We start from the raw sequence: 12,208 nt of genomic DNA on the forward strand, positions 1-12,208 counted from the left end.
CCCCCCCCCCCCCAGCGGGCTTGCGCACGAGCACGCGCCCCCCGCCGCCGCCTGCGCACGGACGTCGCGAGCAGCCATAGCCTTACCCGGGTTCCAGATGGTGTTCATTCTGCGGGAGAGTTTGTAGCGGAGAGCGGGTTAAGGTAAGGAGCGCCTGGGGCGAAATGCAAAGCTCAAGCAACCGCAGCACAATGTACTGTACGGGAGTGACGGAGGAAGGAGTGCCCTCTTCCCCCGCCACTGTCCTTTAGGTTGCTGCTCACCTAGCGGTTTTATGAATCAAGTCTCATTTGCAACACATAGCACACAAAATTTGGGAAGTCCACAGCCAGGCATATATACAGAACAGGCTGGCTGTTTTGTGTAGAGTAAACCGTAGCCCAGACAGCGCGTTTGCCGTCCCTGTTATAGTGTTCTGTAAAATGCGCACCGTTTTATTTTCATGTGATTTTAAAACGAGATGTGTTAACCTTTTAATCTACCAGCATCGTGGCTGCTTCCGATCTTCTTAATCCCGAGGCGAGTAAAGGTGGATTTATTTTATTACGAGACAGTGTTGCTGCACAGAGACTCAATGGATCCAGCTACTAATCTCCTGCGTTTGATCCAATAGGAAACGTGTTAGCCTGTTTAATTTCACTGTTATTTATTCCTCGCTGTGGTTCACAGGCTTTGAGTGCTTCAAGTAACCTCTTACAGCCCGAGTTTGTAATGAATGAGTGAGGACAGTAACAATGGCTGCTCTCGAATGCAATGAGGGGAGACAAGACTGAAATACATACTCCTGACTTTGTTAACAGACCGTAGTGAGAGCGTCTTGAATGTAGTTTTTCATTTCAGTCATTTTGTCAGACAGTATTTGTAAAGGCTGTGGTTTGCTTTCCTTCTGCAAATGATTTAATTTACTTTTACTCAGCTGCCTTGCCCTTTCTTGCTTTAGTCCAAAATATGTGGCATACAATTGCCAGGAGGGAACTGTGGAGTCCCCAGAATTTGGCTCGTGTTTGGTATTTACTCAATGTCAACAGACATTTTCCTACCTTCACATTAGCCGCAGCATTCCAAGGGTGATGAAATAAAACGGAATGATGAACATGCAATTTTCGTCCCACTCTTTCAACCCATTAAACTTTGCGCCCGTACTTAAGGGTATAGTAAAGGTCAACAGTGGCAAACTGACGGAAACTGATAACTACCTCCCACCTTGCTACATCGTGTTAAAACCAAATCACTTTCAGCTTTCAGTATGAGAACTTGACCGTTGAAATATTTAAAATCGCAATGATTTTATCCATTGCTCCTATTATGATTGTTTAAAACTTAGGGAAAATTTGAATATGACAGATGCAAACAATCCTTTATGCAAGTTAAAGGGCTGGAAGAGTTTATACTTTTGTGATCCTTAGTTTGGACACAGTTAATAAAAGTGAAATTTTCCTCCAAGCATGCCACGTTTCACTTGCAAATGGTTTACTTGCATACAGGGTTGTTTGCATCTGTCAAATTCTCTGTAGCTCGAACTTTTAAGTAGATAGGCAGGAGGTTGGAAGAGCACAGCAGGCCAGGCAGCATCAGGAGGTGGAGAAGTCAATGTTTCGGATGTAACCCTTCTTCAGGACTGGGGGTGGGTGTAGGGGGAGCTGCAGATAAAGGGAGAGGCGGGGCAGGGTGGTGAGGTGGGGATAGGTGAAGACATGTCGAGGGTATGACCTCGTTGGTCAATGGGAGGAATGAATCCAGTTGGGGCAAGGAGCAGTGACAGGGAGGGATGTTATTTGAAATTGGAGAACTCAATGTTGAGTCCTCCGGGCTGTGGACTGCCTGGGCGGAAGATAAGATGTTATTTCTCCAGTAGGTCTTGTGGTATGTTTTAGCAATGGAGGAGGCCAAGGATGGTGATGTCGGAACAGGAATGGTTGGAGGAATTGAAATGGGTGGTGGGTCGGCCCCTGTCGGTTTGGAATTTTTCTAAGAGCATACGGCAGTCAGAGATCACATCAGAACAATTGTTTTTCTGAATAAAAACTGAAGTAACTGTAGGTGCTGTAAGTTAGAAATAAAAACAGAAATTGCTGGAAAAGCTTAGCAGGTCTGGCAACATCTGTGAAGAGAAATCTGAATTAACGTTTCTAGTCGAATGACCCATAGAATTGGACCTGCAGAGATTTTCCAGTAATTTTGGTTTTCGTTTTCCTTTTCCTTTTCTTACTGAGATTACTCTGTGAAGGCCACCAGTGTGGGATCCCACCAAGTTGCATAAAACAATACAGCATGGGAACAGGCCAGGCAAAACTGAGGACTGCAGATGCTGGAAACCAGAGTTTAGATGAGAGTGGTGCTGGAAAAGCACAGCAGGTCAGATAGCATCCGAGGAGCAGGAAAATTGACGTTTCAGGCAAAAGCCCGATTCCTGATGAAGGCTTTAGAAATCGTGGATGCATTGGTGATCATTTTCCTATGTTCTATAGATTCAGGATCAGTTCCTGTGGATTGGTGGGTGGCTAATGTTGTCCCACTTTTTAAGAAAGGAAGGAGAGAGAAAGCAGGGAATTATAGACCAGTTAGTCTGATCTCAGTGGTGGGAAGGATGCTGGAATCAATTATAAAGGATGAAATTACGACACATCTGGATATCAGTAACTGGATAGGTCAGAGTCAGCATGGATTTATGAAGGGGAAATCATGATTGACTAATCTTCTGGACTTTTTTGAGGATGTAACTCTGAAGATGGACAAGGGAGATCCAGTGGATGTAGTGTACCTGGACTTCCAGAAAGCCTTTGATAAAGTCCCCCATAGGAGGTTAGTGAGCAAAATTAGGGTGCATGGTATTGGGGTCAAATTGCTGACTTGGATTGAAAATTGGTTGGCTGACAGGAAACAAAGAGTAGTGATAAATGGCTCCCTTTCAGAATGGTAGGCGGTGACCAGTGCGGAACTACAGGGATCAGTGCTTGGACCGCAGCTTTTTACAATGTATATTAATGGTATAGATGAAGGTATTAAAAGTAATATTAGCAAATTTGCTGATGATACAAAGCTGGGTGGCAGGGTGAAATGTGAGGAGGATGTTAGGAGATTACAAGGTGACCTGGAAGGCTAGATGAGTGGACAGATGCATGGCAGATGCAGTTTAATGTGGATAAATGTGTGGTTATCCACTTTGGTGGCAAGAACAGGAAAGCAGATTACTACCTAAATGGAGTCAAGTCAGGTAAAGGGGCAATACAACAAGATCTAGGTGTTCTTGCACATCAGTCAATGAAAGCGAGCATGCAGGTACAGCAGGCAGTGAGGAAAGCTAACAGCATGCTGGCCTTCATAACAAGAGGAATTGAGTATAGAAGCAAAGAGGTCCTTCTGCAGCTGTAGAGGGACCTGGTGAGACTGCACCTGGAATATTGTGTGCAGTTTTGGTCTCCAAATTTGAGGAAAGACATTCTGGCTATTGAGGGAGTGCAGCGTAGGTTCACAAGGTCAATTCCCGGAATGGCGGGATTATCTTACTTTGAAAGATTGGAGTGACTGGGCTTGTATACCCTTGAGTTGAGAAGGCTGAGAGGGAATCTGATTGAGACGTATAAGATTATTAAAGGATTGGACACTCTGGAGGCAGGAAGCATGTTTCTGCTGATGGATGAGTCCCGAACCAGAGGACACAGTTTAAAAATAATGGGTAGGCCATTTAGAACAAAGTTGAGGAGAAACTTTTTCACCCAGAGAGTGGTGAGTATGTGGAATGCTCTGCCCCAGAAGGCTGTGGAGGCCAAGTCTCTGGATACTTTCAAGAAAGAGTTGGATAGAGCTCTTAAAGACAGTGGAATCAAGGGTTATGGGGAGAAGGTAGGAACAGCATACTGTTTGAGGATGATCAGCTATGATCATGATGAATGGTGGTGCTGGCTTAAAGGGCAGAATGGCCTACTTCTGCAACTATTGTCTAGTGGGAACAGGCCAACCAGGATGCCATTCTAAACTTACCCCATCTGCCTGGATATGATCTATATCCCTCTAAAGCAAAAAAAAATTGGAAAAGAGTGAAGAAAGACAAATTTATTTGAAAAAAAATAGTGGTTATATTGACGTCAATATAAAGTTTAAATAAACTGCCGCCTGTAGGGGGAGAAAAATATTAAGGAAAGCTGAACATAATTTTGAGATCCCTGTGGAAATCAGGATGTGGTTGCGTTAGGTCTCAATTCTGGTTGCTGGTTTCTCACAATTGAAGATGACAGCTACTTTTAAACATCTTAAAAGATTTTGGAATTGGTTTCTGTGACTTGGTTCATTATAATGAAAACATGAAAATCTTAGTGCTGAATTTATTGTGGATGTAGACAAGGGCAAGAACAGAGTGGGTAAAATAGAAATAAGGGAAATGTTTATAACTGCACTGATGATAAATTCTTAAAGAGAAGAGAGATTGTGACTGAGGACATAAGAAGATTTATCTGTTGATAGATCGACAGGTGTTCAAAACATTTCCCTGTAAAATGACTTATCATGGTATGCATCACTTACATCCCTTTCACACAAGACTGATAATTCTGATATAAGGTATTAATGTGTACAGTTTAAACATATGAAACTTCACGTAACTGTCATATTCATCCTTTATATAAGGAATGGGACCAAGGGTTCGCATTAGCAGATATTGGAATTCTTCCCTTAGGGCATGGTCAGTTGTCACTTTACTTGAGCTGTTGAAGATCTATTTTGTTCTTTCATAGCAAGTCAGTAATTTTGGATGATTTATTCAAAGCCATGACTACTGTTGATGGGATGGTGCTGAGCTGCCTTTTTTAAACTGCTGTTGTCAGTGTGGTGTTGGGACATTCACAGTACTGTTAGAAAGGTAGTCCCAGGAATATAACCCAGTGGCAGTGATGGAGTAGTGATATAGTTGTAAGTTAGGATGGTGTACAGTTTGGAGGAGAAGTCTCTGTTGGTGTTCACATACTTTTGTTTTCTTTGCCTTTCTAGATGGTAGAGGTCATGGGTTTGCAAAATGCTGTCAAAGGAACTTCAGTAAGTCATTGCAGTGCACATTGTGTATTGTACACACTGCTGCCATTGTGTATTTGTGCTGGAGGGAATGAATCTTGAAAGCGATGAATGGGCTGATCAGTCAAACTTCTTTGTTTTAGATAATGCTGGGCTTCTTGAGTGATATTAGATCACTCAAGAAGCCCAGATTCCCGAAGAAGGGCTCATGCCGGAAACGTCGATTCTCCTGCTCCTTGGATGCTGCCTGACCTGCTGTGCTTTTCCAGCAACACATTTTCAGCTCTGATGTTAGATCTACACTTGCTCGGGAAACTGGAGGTGATCCGTCACATGATTTTTGCCTTATAGATGGCAGGCAGACACTGAGGAGTCAGGGGGCAAGTTAATTGCTGCAGAATTCCCACCCTCTGACCTGTTGTCACCACAGTATTTCGGTGGCTTATCCAGTTAAGTTTCTGGTTAATGATAACACACAGGATGTTAATGGTGATGTTATTCAATGATAGTAAAAGTATTTGAATGCCACTGGGAGATATTAAATTTTCTTTTGTTGAGGATAGAATTTTTTGGAAATTGTGTGATGTAAATATTTCTTGCCAGTTGTCAGCCCGAAGCTGAATGTTGTTCTGATCTTGCTGTAAATTTTACACGTACTGGTTCGCTCCTGGGGAGTTGATACTGAACACTTCAATTGGAAACAAACATCTCCACTTTTGATCTTATGATGGATGGAAGCTGATGATGAAACAGCTGCAGATGTTTGAACCTAAGGACACAACCCTGAACAACTCCGGCAGTGGTATACTGGGTCTGAGATGATTGATCTTCAACAGCCACAGCCTTTGTCCTTTGTGTTAGGATGACTCCATGCAGTGGTGTTCTTTTCCCCTGGTTCCTAGCGACTTCAGAGTCGAAAAGAGTGGTGCTGGAAAAGCACAGCAGGTCAGTCAGCATCCAAGGAGCAGGGGAGTTGACGTTTTGGACATAAGCCCTTCATCAGGAATGTCAGTCCTAGTGACTTCAGTTTTGTCTGTTACTGTGCTTGGTCAAATGCAAAAATGTGTTGATGCAGTCATTCTCCTTTCACCTCTTGAGTATGGCTATTTTGTTCACATTTGGGTAAGTAGTGAAATGACGTCAGGAGCCAGATGACTAACAATGGTGAGCAGGTTATTGCTGTATAAGTAATTTGGATGGTCTTGTTGATGACACTTTTCATCACTTTGATGATCAAGAGTAGACTGATGGGGTAGTAATTGACCAAATGAGATTTTTCTTGCTTTTTAGCTATAAGATGGACTTGGGTAATCTTCCACAATGTCAGGCTGTAGTTGTACTGGGGCAACTTGGTAGTGGTGCAGCTGGTTCTGCAGTATAAGTTTTTGGTGCTACATTTGCGATGTTACCAGAGTTCAGAAAGTTTTCTAATGCCTTCAGCTATTTCTTGATATGTGGAGTGAATTGAGTTGGCTTGGATGAGTATTTGTGATAGTGGGGGCAACAGGAAGAGATTGAGATAGCTGAAGCACTTGTTGGTGTTCTTTCTCTTTTGCACAGATGTACTTGCCCCCCCCCCCCCCACCACTGTTGAGGATGGGTATATTTATGGAAGCTCTTTCCTTGGTTTGTTGATTAATTGTCCACCACTCTTCACAACTGGATGTGGTAGGACTGCAGAGATTTGATCTGATCTGTTGGTTGTGCAGTCACTTATCTCTAGGAGTAAGTGAGGGCTGGAGATCAGAGTTGAGAGTGGGATGCTGGAAAATCACAGCAGGTCAGGTAGCATCTGAGGAGCAGGAGAATTGACATTTAGGGCAAGAGCCCTTTATCAGGAATTAGGCTTGTTCCTGATTAAGGGCTCTTGCCCGAAATGTCGATTCTCCTTCTCCTCAGATGCTGCCTGACCTCTTGTGCTTTTCCAGCACCCCAATTACTTATCTCTGTCTATTGTGTGCTACTTCCATTGTTTGAAAAGCAAGTAGTCCTGTGTTGCTTCACCAGGTTGGCACCAATGTCTAATCCTGCTCTTAATCTCATTGAACAGGGTTGGCCCACTGGTTTGATGGGAGTGGCAGGGCAAATGCCAGACCATAAGGTTACAGATTGCCTAAGTTTGAACTACTGCATCTGTTCTGAATCTATTCCATATTGATAGTTCATGGGATGTTACTGGTCACAGAGCAGTTTAAACAATGAAGGTTGTATTCTTGACAAAATTCCAGCAATGTTTCGTTGCAACATTGGGTTTGCACTTTGGTATGTTCATAACTACCTTTACTGTTCCTGATAACAAAAAAGGCAGCAGTGAATACTTTGAAACATTGTAATCTCCCTTGGGTTCAAAATATATTTTTAATCATCAGGGTATAGCTCAGCAAGTTTATAACTATCATTGAGTACAGATTAGATTAGTCCAAACATTACTTTTTATAGTTATTACTATAAAACATCACCTCCAGGTTTCTCCTTCCCCAGCTATGCCTCATTCTTGAATAGCGCTGAAAATATGTTGCTGGAAAAGCGCAGCAGGTCAGGCAGTATCCAAGGAGCAGGAGAATCGACGTTTCGGGCATGAGCCCTTCTTCCTCATTCTTGAATACACTGTTGCTGTGGTGCTGTTGTGTTTTTTTTTCGGAGGTTCTTACACACTTGATACAACGCACCAACTTCTGTGAACAAGCAACCACATTTTATTAAACACAGTACATTACATGCTTTGGAGAAACTATTAACACTCCTCACCATACTGGCGAGGTGTCTCCAGGGGTCTCTCTGAACAAAGGAAACAGTCCTTCCTTTATACACAGTTAGCAATGCTCACAAGTGACCACCTCACTTTCAGAAACAATGTAATGCAAATCATCCCTTAATGGCGGGATCTGGTATGAATTGTATTTTTTAACCTACAGTGGAGTAGTCAAATTCCAACTGTAATGTTCTTATTGATCCCTGAATAGAGGATGAAAAATGTAAATTATCCTTGAATGGCAAGGAAATGCCCAGGTAAACCTCCCACATTCCACCTATAAGACAAAAACACCCCACTTTACCCCCCCAGGGTATTCAATTTCTTGCAGGTCAGCAGAGCAAATGAACTCTTTCATATCACAGTGCAGTTTGACAGTGCTACTTATTGAGGTAAAAACAATGATTGCAGATGCTGGAAACCAGATTCTGGATTAGTGGTGCTGGAAGAGCACAGCAGTTCAGGCAACATCCAAGGAGCTTCGAAATCGACGTTTCGGGCAAAAGCCTTTCATCAGGAATAAAGGCAGCGAGCCTGAAGTGTGGAGAGATAAGCTAGAGGAGGGTGAGGGTGGGGAGAAAGTAGCATAGAGTACAATGGGTGAGTGGGGAGGGGATGAAGGTGATAGGTCAGGGAGGAGAGGGTGGAGTGGATAGGTGGAAAAGGAGATAGGCAGGTAGGACAAGTCCGGACAAGTCATGGGGACAGTGCTGAACTGGAAGTTTAGAACTAGGGTGAGGTGGGGGAAAGGGAAATGAGGAAACTGTTGAAGTCCACATTGATGCCCTGGGATTGAAGTGTTCCGAGGCGGAAGATGAGGCGTTCTTCCTCCAGGCTTCTGGTGGTGAGGGAGTGGCGGTGAAGGAGGACCAGGACCTCCATGTCCTCAGCAGAGTGGGAGGGGGAGTTGAAATGTTGGACCACGGGGCGGTGTAGTTGATTGGTGCGGGTGTCCCGGACATGTTCACTTAAGCGCTCTGCTCGGAGGCGCCCAGTTTCCCCAATGTAGAGGAGACCGCATCGGGAGCAACGGATAAAATAAATGATATTAGTGGATGTGCAAGTAAAACTTTGATGGATGTGGAAGGCTCCTTTAGGGCCTTGGATAGAGGTGAGGGAGGAGGTGTGGGCACAGGTTTTACAGTTCCTGCGGTGGCAGGGGAAAGTGCCAGGATGGGAGGGTGTGTTGTAGGGGGGCGTGGACCTGACCAGGTAGTCACGGAGGGAACGGTCTTTGTGGAAGGCGGAAAGGGGTGGGGAGGGAAATATATCCCTGGTGGGGTCTGTTTGGAGGTGGCAGAAATGTCGGCAGATGATTTGGTTAATGCGAAGGTTTGTAGGGTGGAAGGTTTAACCACGTGGGAAGGGAAATTGCAGTCTCTAAAGAAGGAGGCCATCTGGTGTGTTCTCTGGTGGAACTGGTCCTTCTGGGAGCAGATCCGGCGGAGGCGGAGGAATTGGGAATATGGGATGGCTACTTATTGTCCAGTGGTGTATCTTATCCAAGAAATCAATTTTCGTGTGAGCATGTCATAATGTTGGGAGAGAGTGAGGACCACAGATGCTGGAGAATCAGAGTCAAGAAGTGTGGTGCTGGTAAAAGCACAGCAGGTCAGGCAACATCTGAGGAGCAGGAGAGTCTATGTTTTGGTCACGAACCCGAAATTTCGACTTTCCTGCTCATGAGATGCTACCTGACCTGTTGTGCTTTTTCCAATATCATATTATTGGTCGGAGGCTTTTATGGTGCAGGAGTAGTAAGCCTGTCTCTGGGTCGGAAGGTCCAGGTTTAAGACCCACTAGCCCCAGAGGTGTGTCAACACAACATTTATTTTTACTTGTTTATGGGTGTTGGGTGTCACTGGCTGGGCCAACACTTATTGCCCTTCTATAATTGCCTGAAGGGCAGTTGAGTCAACCACATCACTGAGAGCCTGGAGTCCCTTGTAGACCAGACCAGGTAAGCATTAAATATCCCTGAAGGATATTAATGAATCAAATGTATTTTTTAATGACAGTCGACACTTGTTACATGGTTTCCATTAGATGAACTTTTTTTTTAATGAATTCAAATTTCACCATCTGCCATAGTGAGATTTGATCCTGTGTCTCCAGAAAGTTAGTGTGGGGCTCTGGATCTAAGTAACATTATCCGTGTGCCACCATTTCCCCCTGTGTCTAAATAATTGACAATATTGCTGGTTCCCTGTTAACAGAGAGGCTTCAACAACCACTCTGGTTTTGTGTCCACTGCTCCGCACTCATCATGCCCTGAACCATCCTCCTTGATTACTGAATAATGATCAAATTACACTCGAATTTAACTGAGAAACTGACCTCACTTGCTGCTTTGTCTGAAATTGGCTCCAGCCAGTACTCTTCAAAAGTAATAGACCATTTAAAGACTTAATATTTCTTACAAAGAAGTGGAAATTGTCGATCTATTTGGCTGATTCTCTTTCATTGTGTGCTTGTTTCTCGACACCATGGAATCTGCTGACAAATCATCAGTGCCTACTGCTTGCAGAATCACTGTGTGATGACCTTCGGTCTGACCAGATTAGCAATTCTAATCAATGCAAAGTTATTACCTGATAAAAACATGATTACGGGGAAGTAATGTCATTAGCACACATTATTTCAAATAAGAATGCAGGGAGTTGCAGTCTGAAAAATACAAGAGATTAAATTGTATATTAACTGCATGAGTGTGTTTTGCCACCACCCCTTTATAATTCTATTTACAACTGATCTTGTCAGAGTCTGCATTGTGGAGGGCACTTTCTTGTAAATTTGTTTAACGCAGTATTGATAACATTTCTCACTATGGGCTTAAATAGTGAGGTTTCCAATGTAGCAATCATAGCAGAAGAGCGTAAAGCAGCTCTGTGCTGCACAGCAGAAATGTGATTCTTTATTCATGCGATATGTGAGTGGATTAAAACCTGGCAGTTGTGAGTGACAGTCTTTAGAGAATGTAGGGTGAAGCCTTGAGGTGGAGGGTTGCACAATTATATCACTCTCCACAATGCAACTCCCAGGTATCAAAGTATACAAATTGTAGTTATATTTCACAGGTGGAAGGTGCTGGCAAAGAGAAACTTTCAAATGCTGAGGCAGTGAGGTTTATTTAATCCTCCAGGAAAGAAAGAGCTTCCATTTATATGTCACAGGATGCCCCAAAGCACTTCACAACCGATGAGGCAGAATAACCAATTTAAACAAGTTCCTGTTGTTAGAGATCCATCCTTCCTCCAATTCCGACCAATTTTATTGTACTGTTCCTCCTAGAAGAGAACTGAGAGAATACAAAGGCCAGCCAATTATGGAGGTGATTAAAAACTCTGAGGCTTGTTTTCTTTAAACGTCCAGGTCCTGTAATCTAGACATCAGTGATGTGGAAACCTTCTAGTCGTCAACTAAGCTTATAAACATAGAAAAGTAGGAGCAGAACAAAACCATTTGGACCCTCAAGCCTGCTCCATCACTTAAGTTCATGGCTGATCTATTTTGTGTTTTGAATTTCACATTCCCATGTACCCTGATAATCTTTGTTTCCCTTGCCTAACAAAAATCTTCCATCTCTGTCTTGAAAATAACCAATAACCCCATTTCCACTGCCATCTGAGGCTGTGAGTTCACTCACTGAGTGGAAAAAGTACTCTAATTTCTGTCCTAAGGGTGACCCCTAATTTCAGTACAGTGTCAATTCGTGCTGAATTTGCCCACAAGAGCTCTCGTGTTCAGCCTGTTAAGTCTATTCATGACCTTATGCATTTTAATCAAGTCATCTCTCACTCTTCTAAACTCCAATGGAAACAAGTCAAGCGTGCCCAAACAATCCTCATAAGACAATCTGTTCGCCCAAGGTATCAATCTGGCAAACCACCTCTGAACTGGCTCCAAAGCATTTCCATCCTTCCTTAAATAAGAAGACCAAAATGGCACACTGTATTTGAGATGTGGTCTCATCAATCTGTACGTGACTGATCCACGTGTAGCCTTTTTGTATTGGCAGGTCCTCTTCATAAAGGTTGGCTTGCCATTAACCTTTTTGAGAATGCGCTGGACCACCATGCTAACATTTTGTGATTCATATAGTGCAATATCTAAATGCCACTGCAGTATCCAAATGCCCCTGCACCTCTGATTTCTGCGGGCATTCTCTTTAAGTAATATTCTGCTCTTCTGTTTTCCCCAGCAAAGTGAACAACTTCACATTCTCCAGCATTTTAATCCCACTGCCAAATTTCTGCTAGTTACTCAAAGTGTCTATGTTCTTCTGCAAACCTCCAATGTCTTCTCGATAATATACTTTCTTACCTATTTGTGTGCCATCTGTACATTTAGCTACTGTGTCTTAGGTAAAGGGAATTAAGGTATAAATGTAAATGATAAAATGTTGAGGCCCCCTCAGAGCCCTTATGAGATTCTTATTTGTCATATTCTTCA

The 12,208-nt window shown here is 43.3% G+C and overlaps 1 protein-coding gene across 6 annotated transcripts in view; it reads left to right on the plus strand.

The window, feature by feature from the left end:
• The first annotated feature begins 27 nt into the window (after positions 1-27).
• The window catches only part of slc25a22a (solute carrier family 25 member 22a), a 134,307-nt gene continuing 122,126 nt past the window's right edge, over positions 28-12,208 (plus strand). For 4 of the 6 annotated variants that reach the window (XM_072592001.1, XM_072592000.1, XM_072591996.1 and 1 more), the window contains exon 1: positions 35-143. The gene's annotated coding sequence lies outside the window, so the exon portion shown is untranslated. Of the gene's footprint in view, positions 144-12,208 lie in introns of all 6 variants that reach the window. The other 2 variants (XM_072591997.1, XM_072591999.1) reach the window with 2 other exon arrangements.

Source organism: Chiloscyllium punctatum, chromosome 22, assembly GCF_047496795.1.
Source record: "Chiloscyllium punctatum isolate Juve2018m chromosome 22, sChiPun1.3, whole genome shotgun sequence".
NCBI classification, from domain to species: Eukaryota; Metazoa; Chordata; class Chondrichthyes; order Orectolobiformes; family Hemiscylliidae; genus Chiloscyllium; species Chiloscyllium punctatum.